The 14,255-nt window shown below is 38.6% G+C and overlaps 1 pseudogene; it reads right to left on the reverse strand.

Annotated features, from left to right (window-relative positions):
* Window positions 1-739: 739 nt before the first annotated feature.
* On the reverse strand, window positions 740-1,693 carry LOC116870102 (annotated as a pseudogene).
* Between the last annotated feature and the right edge of the window lie 12,562 nt (window positions 1,694-14,255).

Raw genomic sequence — 14,255 nt, forward strand, 5'->3', positions numbered from 1 at the left:
CTACATAACCAACTTGTGTACTTACATGGATGCTTCTTATTACACATAAGCACTCTCCAGAGTATTACCAGCTGATGCTCCCATTGTCACTGGCAGATATGCATTATATCCTCCCCCTCTTGTGACAAAGTCTACATAAAACCACTGTCGCACTGGAGATATCACACCAGGTCCTGATATCCAAGTGGATTTATCAGGATTGATATTAGAAGGGTTTTCTTTGAGCTGAAATTTTGTTTCACAGTTGCCCACCTACTTCTGTGAAAACACTGTGATACAGTCAGCCTATGGGCCTCCCAATAGGAGTCATGATGACAAAATATAAGAGTAACTGAAATGGCCCCCAACAATTGCCAGAAAATGCTAAAAGGTTAATATTTCCTGTAGTGTTTTATTGGTTCCTATTTTCCCTATGCCTCTATAGTATGTGTTTGAATGTCTTCTTGCAAGTAGAAATGGAATAGTGTTCCCAAAGGATTGGGAAGGGCTCTTAAAAAAAACCTGCAGCGTTTTAAAAAATAATACTATGATGCAGATGCTCTAGGACACTAGGTCATATCTCTGGAGGCTGCATGAATCCATGGACTTAGATTTTGAGCACTCACTTACATAAAAGCATCAGGTAAGAAAATTCCCACAGAACAGTTGTCAGAAGAAATTTTGGATGAGGGGGAAGGGGACAATCATCTTAAAAGCTCTAGCATTCAAAGTAATCCATCAAAGGGTCTTCCCTGCCCAGTCATCTAGAGTCAAGGGCCCTGCAAAACACCTTCTTCATTGCTCCCGTCACATCCTTGTTCCGCAGTGTATATATGACGGGGTTGACCATGGGGGTGACGATGGTGTAGAACAGAGAAACAAACTTGCCCTGATCCTGGGAGTAGTTGTTGCTGGGCTGGAGGTAAGCAAAGATGGCCGTGCCATAGAACAGGGAGACCACTGTGATGTGGGACCCACATGTGCCAAACGCTTTCCTCTGACCTGCAGATGACTTTATTCTTAAGACTGCCCTGACAATCCGACCATAGGAGACTGTGATTAATGTCACAGGTAGGAGGAGAATGACCACACCAACAAAGAAGAGCACAGACTCATTCACAGTGGTGTCAACACAGGCAAGCTTGAGCAGTGGGGGAACCTCACAAAGGAAGTGGTCTATTTTATTTCTCCCACAAAGTGGTAAAAGGAATGTGAGCACTGTCTCCAGTGAAGAGTTGGCAAAACCAATGAACCACGATGCAGAAGCCATGAGGGCACAGAGACGGGGGTGCATGATCACAGTGTACTGCAGGGGCTTGCAGATGGCTGCATAGCGGTCAAACGCCATGACCCCTAAGAGAACGCATTCCGTGGATCCCAACCCTAGAGAGATGAAGAGTTGAGCCACACAGCCACCAAAGGAGATAGACTTGTCTGCTGTCCTGAGATGAACCAGGAGCTGCGGGACAATGCTGGTCGTGTAACACAGGTCCAGAAAGCTTAGGTTGGAGAGGAAAAAGTACATGGGAGTCTGAAGATGTGGGTCGAGGTGGGACAAGGCAATGATGGTGGTGTTTCCCAGCAGAGTGAACAGGTAGAAGATCAGGAGAACCACAAAGAGGACTAGCTCCAGTTGAGGCTGGTCAGAGAACCCCAGCAGGATAAACCTCGTGAAAGAACTGCCATTTTTCTGTTCCATCCTCTGTTAGTACATGTTTCCTGTCAGGACAAAGCATTTAGCAATTTTTAAAGAAGGCTTCAAAAACTTAAACAGTTGGTGGGGGGTGGGGTTAGGGTATGGATCTCTCATGTTATAAGACAGGGTCATGGGATTTTATCGGCAATTATTTGAATAAATGGTGTACTCATTTATATTGACGTAGTTTTTACCAATATAGTGGCCAACGCTTTGCTCTTCCTTCTGCAGATATCTATTTCTCACATTATCAAGTAGAGTTTTTTTAAAATTCCTGAAAGTTAGGGATATTCCCTATCAACATTCTAATCAGAATAAACATTTTCAAGAGTTATCCAATTGTGTAATCTATGAACAAAGTGTATGCTTCACATCACTCCCTATGATACAACAATTACATAGGTAATGGCGTAGAGATAAAGACAGGTACATTTTCAAAGCAAAGACCGGTCAAAGCTCTATAAAGGAGTCCTTAAATTAGTACAAGGAAAGGCATAAATAAAGGGATATTTTGGTATTATACAAAATCTTTGACATCCGTTGACGTTAGGCTAATTATCCCCTTTCTGGAAACCCTCTTAAAAGGTTAGTGACACTGGACCCAACATATGGCCAGCTCTAAGGCGAGACTGATGACCATTTTCATCCAGCTGCTTGGTACTGAAGAAGCATAGTTCTATACCAACCAAAAAGGCCTCAGAAAATGAGTATTCTAGCTCTATCCTATTCAAATGGTATTCAATGGTATTCAAATACACGACATTTTTAATTCTTCCAAGACTTTAAAAATCAGAATTGGGTTTGATTTTAGACTCACTGATGTGTGAAAGAAATTGGTACAAAACTGGCATAAACTAAGTGTCCATAAAATCCAAATAGAGAATGTAGTATTTCACACTATTTTATACTTCCTTCGATTTTCTATGCAGATGTATTCAGTGATATCCACATCAGAAAGTCTATACACAAAAAATTTAATAGAATTCATATATAAAAGTATTTGAGGCTGTCTAAATGTGTGCAACAGGGTATATGTCCTGACTCACATCAGGTAAGAGCAAAAAAATAAACCATGGTTTAGCCTCCTACACACATGCACATACACTTACCTGAAATAAATTGCTGGCATTTTAAAATGTGCCTAAGAGGGGCACCTGGGTGGCTCACTTTGTTCAGCATCTGCCTTCAACTCAGGCCATGATCTCAGTCAGGGTCCTGGGATCAGGCCCCATGTTGGGCTCCCTACTCAGTGGGGAGTCTGCTTCTTCCTCTCCCTCTGGACCCCCTCCCCGCTCATGTACTCTCTTTCACTCTCTCTCAAAAATATAAATAAGATATTTTAAAAAAATAAAAATAAAAAATAAATGTGCCTAAGAAAGGAAGCACTCACCAAAGTGAAAGAAGGCAGAAATAAAAGCTAACTCAACCAAGCGAAAAACCAATGCCATCATGTATCATTAGAATATATTTTAATATTATCATATCAATTAGGAATAAGAAGATGGTTAGAAAAGATAAAACCATGGTAAAATTACCTTCTACAAATTATTTGCTGCTTTATAAGATTATATATGTATGTATTATTACCACCTCAGAAAAGTCAGAACAGCTAAAATTAACAAGTCAGGAAATAATAAGCGTTGGTGAGGATGTAGAGAAAGGGGAACCTCTTACACTGTTGGTGAGAATGAAAGTTAGTACATCCATTTTGGAGAGCAGTATGGAGGTTCCTCAAGAAGTTAAAAATAGAGCTACACTAGGACCCAGCAATCACACTACTGGTTATTTACCCCAAAGAAAAAGATGCAGTGATCCGAAGGGGCACATGTACCCAAATGTTTATAGCAGCAATGTCCACAATAGCCAAACTATGGAAAGAGCCAGATGTCCATCAACAGATGCATGGATAAAAAAGAGGTATATATGTGTATATATATATATATATACACATATATATACACCATTCATATATAATGGAATATTACTCAGCCATCAGAAAATGAAATCTTGCCATTTGCAATGATGTGGATAGAACTAGAGGGTGTTATGCTAAGTGAAGTAAGTCATCCAGAGAAATACAATCATATGATTTCACTCATGTGGAATTTAAGAAACAAAACGGAGGATCATAGGGGAGGAGAGGAAAAAAATAAAACAAGATGAACCACAGGGGGAGACAAACCATAGGAGACTTAATCATAGGAAACAAACTAGGGGTTGCTGGACATTAAGGAGGGCACGTGATGTAATGAGCACTGGGTATTGTATAAGACTCATGTCTCACTGACCTCTATGTCTGAAACCAATAATATAGTATATGTTAATTAATTGAATTTAAATTAAAACAATGTTTTCAAAAAATTATATATAGTAATGCTGAATGACTACCTATCTCACCAGTATGAAAATGAATATGATTTTAAGTTGAAAAATAAAATTTCAAGCAAAACAGACACCCACCAAAAGACAAAAAGGAATGTGACTGTCTCTGAATGTTACAATTGCTTCCAGCGCCTTGCTGGAGAGTGCGCTGGGAGGGAACTAGAATCTAGAATACTCATGTCATAGTCCACCATCTTACTTTTATTTTTTTTCTCATTATATCTATGAAAATTATTATTCTCTAATAATAATGGATATAGGAAATATCAGGCTGTGCATTTTATTCTACCAACAATTTTCAAGAACATCTTCTGCTGATCTGGGTCACTTTGTCCCCTTCATCCTCCCATCCTGGGCACCCACCCATCCAAAAGCTGTGTGCACACAGTCTTCCAAGAGAAAGGATATGTTTTGACTAAGATTAATGAGATTTTTCATTTAATCTCCTTCTGAGAATTTTGTAATTAGACTAAGAGCATCTATATTAGGTAAGCATCAAATAACTGAATGCAGCAAGAGACACTGATTCCTCTTAGACAAACCATGAAATTACACTAACTAGAAATAGGAATAATTAAGGAATAATAATAATTCTTGATAGAATAAGGAAACATCCATCCTACGTACAGGAGCAAAGAATGCTGTGCCTAGTAATTATTATGATATGATGTGTTAGAGAAAATCCAGTTACAAATCCACACATAAATCACACATAACTTATTACTTTGCATACAGAATTTGCATACAAAATTAATACTTGAAAAAAGCACAGGTTATATATATATATATATATAGAGAGAGAAAATGTTATTAGGTAAAATAAAAAATAAATATATTCCACAAAAAATATGGATTTCTATGTAATAATTTCCCTTAAAAAAGAATATATTGGGAAATGACATCTCATAAAATTACAATTTTACAACAATAATTAAGAGAACAGATATAAATTAAAGAGGTTAAATATTTAGTACTGGCGCACAGGAGCTGATAGAGCCATTACCCTAAGTATTCAATGCTGACATGTAAGTATCTTAATTTTAGTGAATAACACAAGTTTCCATAAAACAACATACTCAGTATGTAAACTACACATTTTAAAGACCAAAGATCTCAAGATAATGTCTGTATGGAAGATATTTCAAATATATAACAGTCACCAACATAATTGACATACAAACCCTGCCCTATCCAGTTCCTGAATGAATCTTGAAACAGTGCTGGCAGTGGCAGGAATGACAAACTATTACTTTAATAAAACTCTGTCCCCTAGGTCTGAGCTGACCCCACATAAACTAGAACAGGCCCCCATGGGCAATGCAAGATGAGCTAGTGAGGGAGAAGGCAGCTATCACAACACTGGAAATGACAGGTCGCATGAACATGGACAATATTTTCGTCCAGGTTCCATGGGAGAAGAGGATCAAGTAGGATTTCCACGGCACATGGTTTGTTCAGGGAATGCTATCAGGATAAAGGGGATGAGGGAAGCAAAACAGAGCAGAGAATGCTGTTAAGCAAGGATGTGGTCTCAAGTGGAAGATGGCATGAGCCTGATCCCATAAGAAGCTGGACACAACTCTCCCATGCATCTGTGCTGGTAGAAATACTCTGTCCTCGCTGTCTAATGCAATAGCCACTATCCACATGTCACTACCTGAGCATTTAAATGGCCTCACTGAGAAACAGAATTTTGTATTCTATTTAATTTTAATTAATTTAAATTTAAATGACTTCCTGTGGCTATGTACTCCAGTATTGGACAGCACAGCTCTGGAGCATGAATTGCATCAGACTTAGTCCTGCCTTGACATTGGCAGCCTTTTTTCTCTTCCATGAGTCTGTCACTGGCTGTGAGCTGCCCCAAATGTGTTTCCTGAGACCCCCTGGCAAAGTGGCTCCCTCTCAGCTGAGGGCAAATCTATGAAGAAGGGAATGGCTGTGCACCTGTCAGACCATATTCCCAACAGATAGGGTTAGGATTGGAGCAGCAGCCAGGTAAAGAGCCTCGAAGCAAGACCCCAACAGCATTCACACAGAGTCCATTCATGATCCTGCGCAAGGACAGAAGGATGGAACCCAGTGTTCAGGGAGAGATGCACTGACACAATATCCACAAAATGGAACTCCCTGTTGGATTTATAACATAGCATATTTAAAATTCCATAATATTTTAGTTAGTTTGGGAATTCATAAAGGAGAAAATGAAGTTTAGAAATGATAAATAGTGAGAATGAGTATTAAGCATAGAAAACAAACATTATCTAATTTCACAGACAATGAGGACCAATGGGAAAGCACGGAAGCATAGGGTCTAATACTTTTACACATATGCATATTGTTTTATTCTGCTACTGAAGGCCATATTTTATTAATGCTAAATATGCATATTTAAAGTATTTTCCACATGCACATACGCAGGTGTAATGAATGAACTACAGCAGAATGAAATGTCTGGGAATGACTCAGTGGAGTCTATAATGACCAATTAAATTTAGTTCTTGTATTTGGTGAAGCTCCACAGTCTGTTTCTTCCACAGACAGTGGAGCATATATGAAAACCAATACAGCTTTTACAATTGCAACTGAAAAGAAACTAACTTCCAATTCCTAAAGCAACACACAGACCAAGTTCCATTTCACTCACCTCTGTTCACCCTCTCCATAAGTTCAAAGCTATTTCCCGACCTCCTTTCCAAATTATGGCCTAAATACAGTACTGGGCATGGCACTTGGACATGCAGAATCACTTGTATAGAGTAAACACAAAGGTTGACTACACCAGCACTGGCTTATCCATAAACTTTTCCTAAGCAAAAGGATGTTTTCTCATGATAACTTCATGTATCTTTAGGTGAACAGAGATCTGCACTTTGCCTCTAGGAGGTAGGAGATGAAGGCAATTACAAACTCTCACTATGGTTTCCCAAAAGCAATGAGCTGCCTGTATGACAGGGTGTCCTTTATGAGCACAGGAGAGGGTGCTGGGACACTCAGCTGTGACTGGGCTGGCACTGAAAACCAAATGTGTTTCCCTGGCTGACATCTCTGGGGAGCAGAAGTCCCACACTGCTAATGAGCCCCTGTCACTTAGCTGTCCAGAGATGGCCATCCTCAGGGAGAACGATGATCAAGGACAATGCCAGAGGAGACCTCATCTGTCCCTTTTGTTATTTCATATATTTCACAGAGGACAAATAACTCCTGAGAACTCCCCAGCTACCGTGGTCTCATCTGTAAATGTCCCAGATGTTTTACAAAACACCTAAGATTTTTTTCCTCACAAATGACCAAATTTTACATGTAAATAGACAAGAGTCCCCTCAGTTACTTAATTTTAAATGTAAATATGTGAATGAATTCTTAATTTCATTCATAACCAACCTGTGGATCGCAAAGCTAATAATTAGGCACATTCTTATCTTTACCATGAATATAAAGGAGGGCAACCAAATTCTACCAGACTTTTCATACTACATACAGCTAAGGGAAAACAAAATCCCATATAGCCTAGAACACTGACCAGTTGATATGGATAAGTTTTTTTATTATGTTCAGTTAGCCAACATATAGTACACCATTACTTTTTGGTGTAGTTTTCAATGATCCATTAGTTGCATATAACACCCAGTGCTCATCACAACACGTGCCCTCCTTAATAACCATCAGGTTTTCATGAGGTACTCAAACAATTTAAAAAATTATCTTTTTTAAATTAGTCTTTGCATTTAAGTTCCAAATCATTTTGACTTTATGAGGCTAGTTAAAATAATCACTATAGAAAAATAGAAGGAAGCTGTTGGGTGCATTGTGGCTGTTTCTCCTGGATCCGTAAGTTCTATCTTCATTTATCATGTTCAGTTTAAAGAGATAAACTACGTCCCACTAAAAGCATTCTTACATTTGAATTTTCTCATTTATTCCCATACCAGTTAGATGCCATCCTGATAGTTTTAGGGCAACTAGAAAAGACACTACACTCTGTGAGTTCTGAAGAGAGAAGCAAGCACTTAAATAATTGTTAATTAATTGTTAATGCAATTAACACCTTGCCTCCCAGGTCAAGCTGACGGCTACCAGTCTTACTTGCTCAAATCACTTTGGTAATAGTGAGGCCTTATCTAGTGATGCAGACCCAGACTCATGTCCTAGATCCAATATTATCAGGACAGTGCTCGAGTATGCACTCCAAGTCATGCGTGTAAGAACACTCCAGAGCAGCATCGTTCATATTGGCCAAACCCTGGACAAATCCAAATGCCCTTCAGCAGTAAAATGTGTAAACCGTGGCCTGCTCATGCAAAAGAGTACTTTACAATATGAACAAAACTGTAGAAAAACAAATTGAAACAATGTTTTTCACACAAAGTGCTGGGGAAAAAATGCAAGTTAGAAAGTAATCAATCCCTCTACATAAGTTCAAAAAACAGGGAAATCAGGGGCGCCTTGGTAGCTCAGCCATTAAGCATCTGCCTTCGGCTCAGGTCATGATCTCAGGATCCTGGGATCGAGTCCTGCATCGGGCTCCCTCCTCGCGGGAAGCCTGCTTCTCCCTCTCCCCCACCCCCTGCTTGTGTTCCCTGTCTCGCTGTCTCTCTCTCTGTCAAATAAATAAATAAATAAAATCTTAAAAAAAAACAAAACAGGGAAAACAAACCGTTCATGAGCTTACACATGGACGGTATGAGAGAGTTACAGACAAAATTATAGTCACAACTAAAAATGATGTCAAAACGCAGCTTGTAACAAAGTCCCCATCAAAAGAAAGAGAAAGATATGCCCATTGGATAGAGGTTTTTTGAGGTTCTGTCCGGGTTCTGATTAAGAAGGGAGGCAATATCATGACCCAGCTGCAGCCAAACTTCTGGCCCAGAGCAGAAAATTCACAGTCTGCCCTTTAATAAACCCTCCAGGACAAACAGTCTCCACTTTGGTACGTGCTGCTGACACTGGTGAGTGCCCAGAGCGACTGTCTCAGAAGTAGCCTCAGGAGCCCAGGAGTGTCACTGCCCTTTGGGATTCTAACACCGGGAGCAGCCACGGGCTCTGGCATGCACTTGAAGCTCCTGAATCCTGTCTGGGCGCTGCTCTAAAGCCCCTTCCAGGCTGCTACTGCTCTGGGAGTTTTGGCCCGGTCGCAGGTGCAGGTTCCAGATTTTCTGAGGCTGCCCAAGAGAAGAGCGATTATCTATCAGCCCTGTTTCCAATTTATGGTGATCTGAGCTAAGAGTCCCCTCCTGGGCTCTCTGACCATAACCTGCTTCCTGAATCCACTGCTCAGCGACCCTACTGGTTCAGGAAGCCCCTTTCACTCTGTGGTTCCTTGTATCCCAAGACCACAGTGCTCTACGTAGAATTCTGCCTTTTCATTTCCAGAGCCCCTTTCAGAGAGGGATGTCTCCCCTAGAGCAGATGTCTAAGGGTTCTGACTTTGCCTTCCGATGTTCTCACTCTCCAGGAGCTGGCTTATGGAGGCTCCAGTCCCCTTCTGTTTGTTTTCTGATATCTCCCTGCAGATTCACGACTCCAAACATCTCCCTGCAAAAAGCAGTTATCTTTCGGCTTATAGAGATCCAGATATGTATTCTTACATCTCAGGCTGATTTTGTGGGTGTTCAAAATGTTTTGGTAGATATCCAGGTAAATTCAGGGGACCAGTCGAGATGGGGTCCCCTACCCCTCTGCCATCTTGCCTACCCCCCAAGATCAATTTTTTAAAATATTTTTTTTTGAGAGAAAGAGCACAAGCACATGACCATGACCACACACCACTTGGCAATCACTGAGTGCATCAGCATTCATGCGGACCAGCAGTCATGAGTTTTCATCTGCAGACATTCACTTTGTCAACAATATGTCAGTCTCTCAGAGTCATAGAAGTGTACTGATCCTTCAAAGACCATCGCTTTTTCCAAGAGATAGTTGGATATCTGTAATCTTTGATATTCTTTCTTGGAAGAAGATGCCATATTCTTACCCTAACACCCATATAAATGCTTCTAAGAGGAGATGAGGTTGTTCCCTTTACTCCTGATTCCTTAGACCCAAAAGGGTGGTGGTGTTACCTGCAAAACTGGTGTCTGTGACTGAGTTTGGTATTTCCTTAGAGGAAGCTCCAGACAGAAGAGAAATTTGACCTCCAGATTAACTGAACACCCCTTCACTAGTAAAGTGAAAGAATCTCACTACTTTCTCTTCCTGCTCAAACCGAACGCTAGGTGCTAGGTCTTACAAGCGTGCAATCTGAGTTTATGTTTCAGATCTGTACAGTGTCAAACCTTTTACTTTAAAAATGTTTAGAAAAAGCCAAGAAGATATTAACATATACTATGATACTAAATACATCAAGACTTGTGTGCTTTTCACACATGATCTGGCTTTATATTCTGAATGATCTATGTGACTTCTTTCCAGTGTACTCAACTAGTAGAATCTAAACTGTTTTGATATCCATGATATTAGTTAATGAAAATGCACTTTACTAGTACCAATTCTTCTCAAACTCTTCAAAAAAAATGAAAAATAAGGACATTCTCAAACTCATTTTATAAGATTGGTATTATCCTGACACCTGACACAGATAAATACTACAAAGAAAAAAAAAAGAATGAGTGAAATCTATAGACCTATATTTTTAATGAATATAGGTGCGAAATTTCTTAACCAAGTATCAGCAAACCAAATTGAAGAGCACATGAAAAGGTTCATATACCATGATCAAGAGAGATGTATAGCAGGGATACAGGAAAAATGAAAGATAAGAAAAAAATCACATGGTTATCTAAATAGATGCAGAAAGACAATTAACAAAATAAAACATCTTCTCATGGTAAACATACTCAACAAAATAGATGAAGAAGGAATGTACCTCAACATAATAGAAGCCGTATATGACAAACCCAGGGCTAACATTCAATGGCAAAATGTTGGAAGCTTTTCCTTGAAGATCAGAAACAAGAAAAGGATGTCCACACTCCTTTCTCTTACAGAACACAGAACTGCAAATCCCAGCCTGAGCAATCAGGGTGAAAAGAATTAAATAGCATCCAACATAAAAAAAAAAGTATAATTGTATTTGCTTGGAAATAATATATAGGATTATATAGAGAAGATCCTAGACACCATTGAAAATTATTAGAACTCATCAACAAAGTTTTAATAAGGTTGCAAAACAGAAACACAACATAAAGAAATGAGTTGCCTTTCTATACAATAAGAAAAAATATGTGAAAAAACTTAAAATCCCATTCACAATAGCATCATAAACAATAAAACACTTAGGAATAAATTGAACCAAGGAGGCAAATGACCTGTACACTTAAAACTACAAGATTTGGATGAAATAAATTGAAGAAGAATTAAGATATCCTGTGTTCATGAACTGAAAGAATTAATTCTGCTAAAATGTCCACACCACTCAAAACCATCTAGAGATTCAATGAAATCCCTATCAGATTTGAGTGGTATTTTTCACGTAGATAAAGCAAACCTAAAATCTGTATGGAACAACAAAAGTCACCAATTATGAAAGGCACCCTGACAAAGAAGAACAAAATTGGAGGCCTCCCACTTCCTGATTCAAACTATATTACAAACCTCTAGTTCAGTACTCTTTGATAGTAAGTACTCTTTGAAAAGAGGGTAGTACTCTTTGAAAAAAATGACATATAGACCAAAGGAAGTGAATTAAGAGCCCAGACATAAACCCACCCACATACACCTAACATTTTTTATTTAAATTCAACTAGCCAACATACAGTACATCATTAGTTTCAGATGTAGTATATGATAATTCATCAGATAAACAAATATATGACAAAGTAGAGAATATTCATGGGGAAATATAGTCTCTTTAATACATCATCCTAAGAAAACTGAGAAAGTAAATGCAGAGAAGTGAAATTGGAACTCTATATTACATGGCTCAAAAAAATTACTTTGAAATGGATTGAGATGTAAACGTAATACCTGAAATTGTAAAACTCCTAGAAGATAACACAGAGGAAAAGATTCATGACATTAGACACTTTCATAGTTACCAAATGATGGTGTTCTAGCATAATCCTATCTACAAACACAACCTACTCATTGTGATCCAAATTCCAATCCAGAGCCAAAATATGACACCAAAAGCACTAGCAATAAAAGCAAAAAAAATAATAAGTGGGACTATATTAAACAAAAGGCTTTTGTACAGCAAAAAAGCAATCAACAAAATGAAAAGTCAATCTGTAGAATGGGAGAAAATACTTACACATCTTCTACCTGATAAGGGGTCAATATCCAAAATCTATAAGAAACCTTTGCTCCCCTCACACCCCTCTAAAATAGATACATAAAACTTAAAAAAAAAAAAAAGGACACAGAGAAGGAAACAACTTCACTCTCAAAAGAGGTTAAAACTATCCTCAGAGGATGTGGAGAATGTTGGTGGGAATGCAAACTGGTGCAGTCAGTCTGGAAAACAGTATGGAAGTTCCTCAAAAAATTAAAAATAGAACTACCCTATGACCCAGCAACTGGACATCTGGGCTCTTTCCATAATTTGGCTATTGTGGACATTGCTGCCATAAATAATGGCATGCATGTGCCCCTTTGAATCACTTATGCTTCTATTGTTTGGATAAATATTTGGTAGTGCAATTGTTGGGTTGCTCAGAGGGGATGGGGTAATTGGGTGATGGACGTTGAAGTGATGAGCACTCGGTGTTACATGCAACCGACGAATCGCTGAATTCTACCTCTGAAACTAATAATACACTACATGTTTAGATTGAATTGAAATTTTAAAAATATTTGAATGTGCCTAAATATTAGCCCTGCGATCCCATATACATTGGTTGTGAATGAAATTAAATTAAGAATTTATTCACATATTTACCTTTAAAATTAAGTAACTGAAGGGTCTCTTTATCTATTTATATGTAAATATTTGGGCAGTTGTGAGGTAAAAATCTTGGGTGTTTTGTAACACATCTGGGTGATTCACAGATGAGCCTAAGGTAGCCAGGGAGTTCTCAGGAGTTATTTGTCTTCTGTCAAATATATGAAATAACAAGAGAGACAGACAAGGTCTCCTCTGACATTGTTCTTGATCATCATTCTCCCTGAGGATGGCCATCTCTGGACAGCTCAGTGACAAGAGCTCATTAACAGTGTGGGGCATCTGCTCCCCAGGGACGTCAGCCTGGGAACACATTCGGTTTTCGGTGCCAGCCCAGTCACAGCTGAGTGTCACAGCACCCTCTCCTGTGCTCATAAGGGTCTCCCTGTCATACAGGCAGGTCATTGCTTTCAGGAAACCGTAGTGAGAGTTTGCAATTGCCTTTGTCTTCTACCTCCTAGAGGCAAAGTGCAGATCTCTGTACCACATGAAGACATGGGAGTCATCATGAGAAAACATCCTTTTGCTTAGGAAAAGTTTATATGTAAGCCAGTGATGGTATAGTCAACCTTTGCATTTACTACATACAACTCATTCTAAATGTCCAAGTGCCAATCCCCAGTACATCTTTGGCAGTGTCTTGGAAAGGAGGTAGGGAAATAGGTTAGAACCCATAGAGAAGGTGAACAAAGGTGAGTGAAATGGAACTTGGTATCTGCATTGCTTTAGGAATTGACAAGTTAGTTTATTCTCAGTTGCAATTATTGTTGAAACAGAAAAGCTGCACTGGTTTGCACATATGGTCCACTGTCTAAAGAAACAGACTTTGTGGAAAGTCACCAAATATAAGAACTAAAACTCAATTGTTCATTATAAGCTCCACCAAATTGTTCCCAGACATTTCCTTCTACTGTAGTACATTCATTTTATCTGTATATGCACACGTGGAAAATAATTTAAATATGCATAATTAAAATAATAATATATTAAATATATATATAAATAAATAATTAAAATAATAAAATATACCCTTTATGCATATGGACAAAAGTATTAGACTATATACGTCCATGTTTTCCCATTGGTTCTTATTGTCTGTGAAATTAGATATTTGTTCTCTATGTGTAAAACTCATGGCCAATATTTACAATTTCTAAATGGTCATTTTCTCCCTTATGAGTTACCAAAATATCTGAAATATGTGTAGAGTTTTTAAAATGCTATGTTGAAAATACAAGAGGGATGTTCCAAGTTGTAAATATTGTGTCAGTGCATCTCTACTTTGACAGTGTTAATCAGATTTGTTGATGTTTC

Source organism: Lontra canadensis, unplaced genomic scaffold (genome assembly GCF_010015895.1).
Source record: "Lontra canadensis isolate GAN:19392208 unplaced genomic scaffold, GSC_riverotter_1.0 scaffold21, whole genome shotgun sequence".
NCBI classification, from domain to species: Eukaryota; Metazoa; Chordata; class Mammalia; order Carnivora; family Mustelidae; genus Lontra; species Lontra canadensis.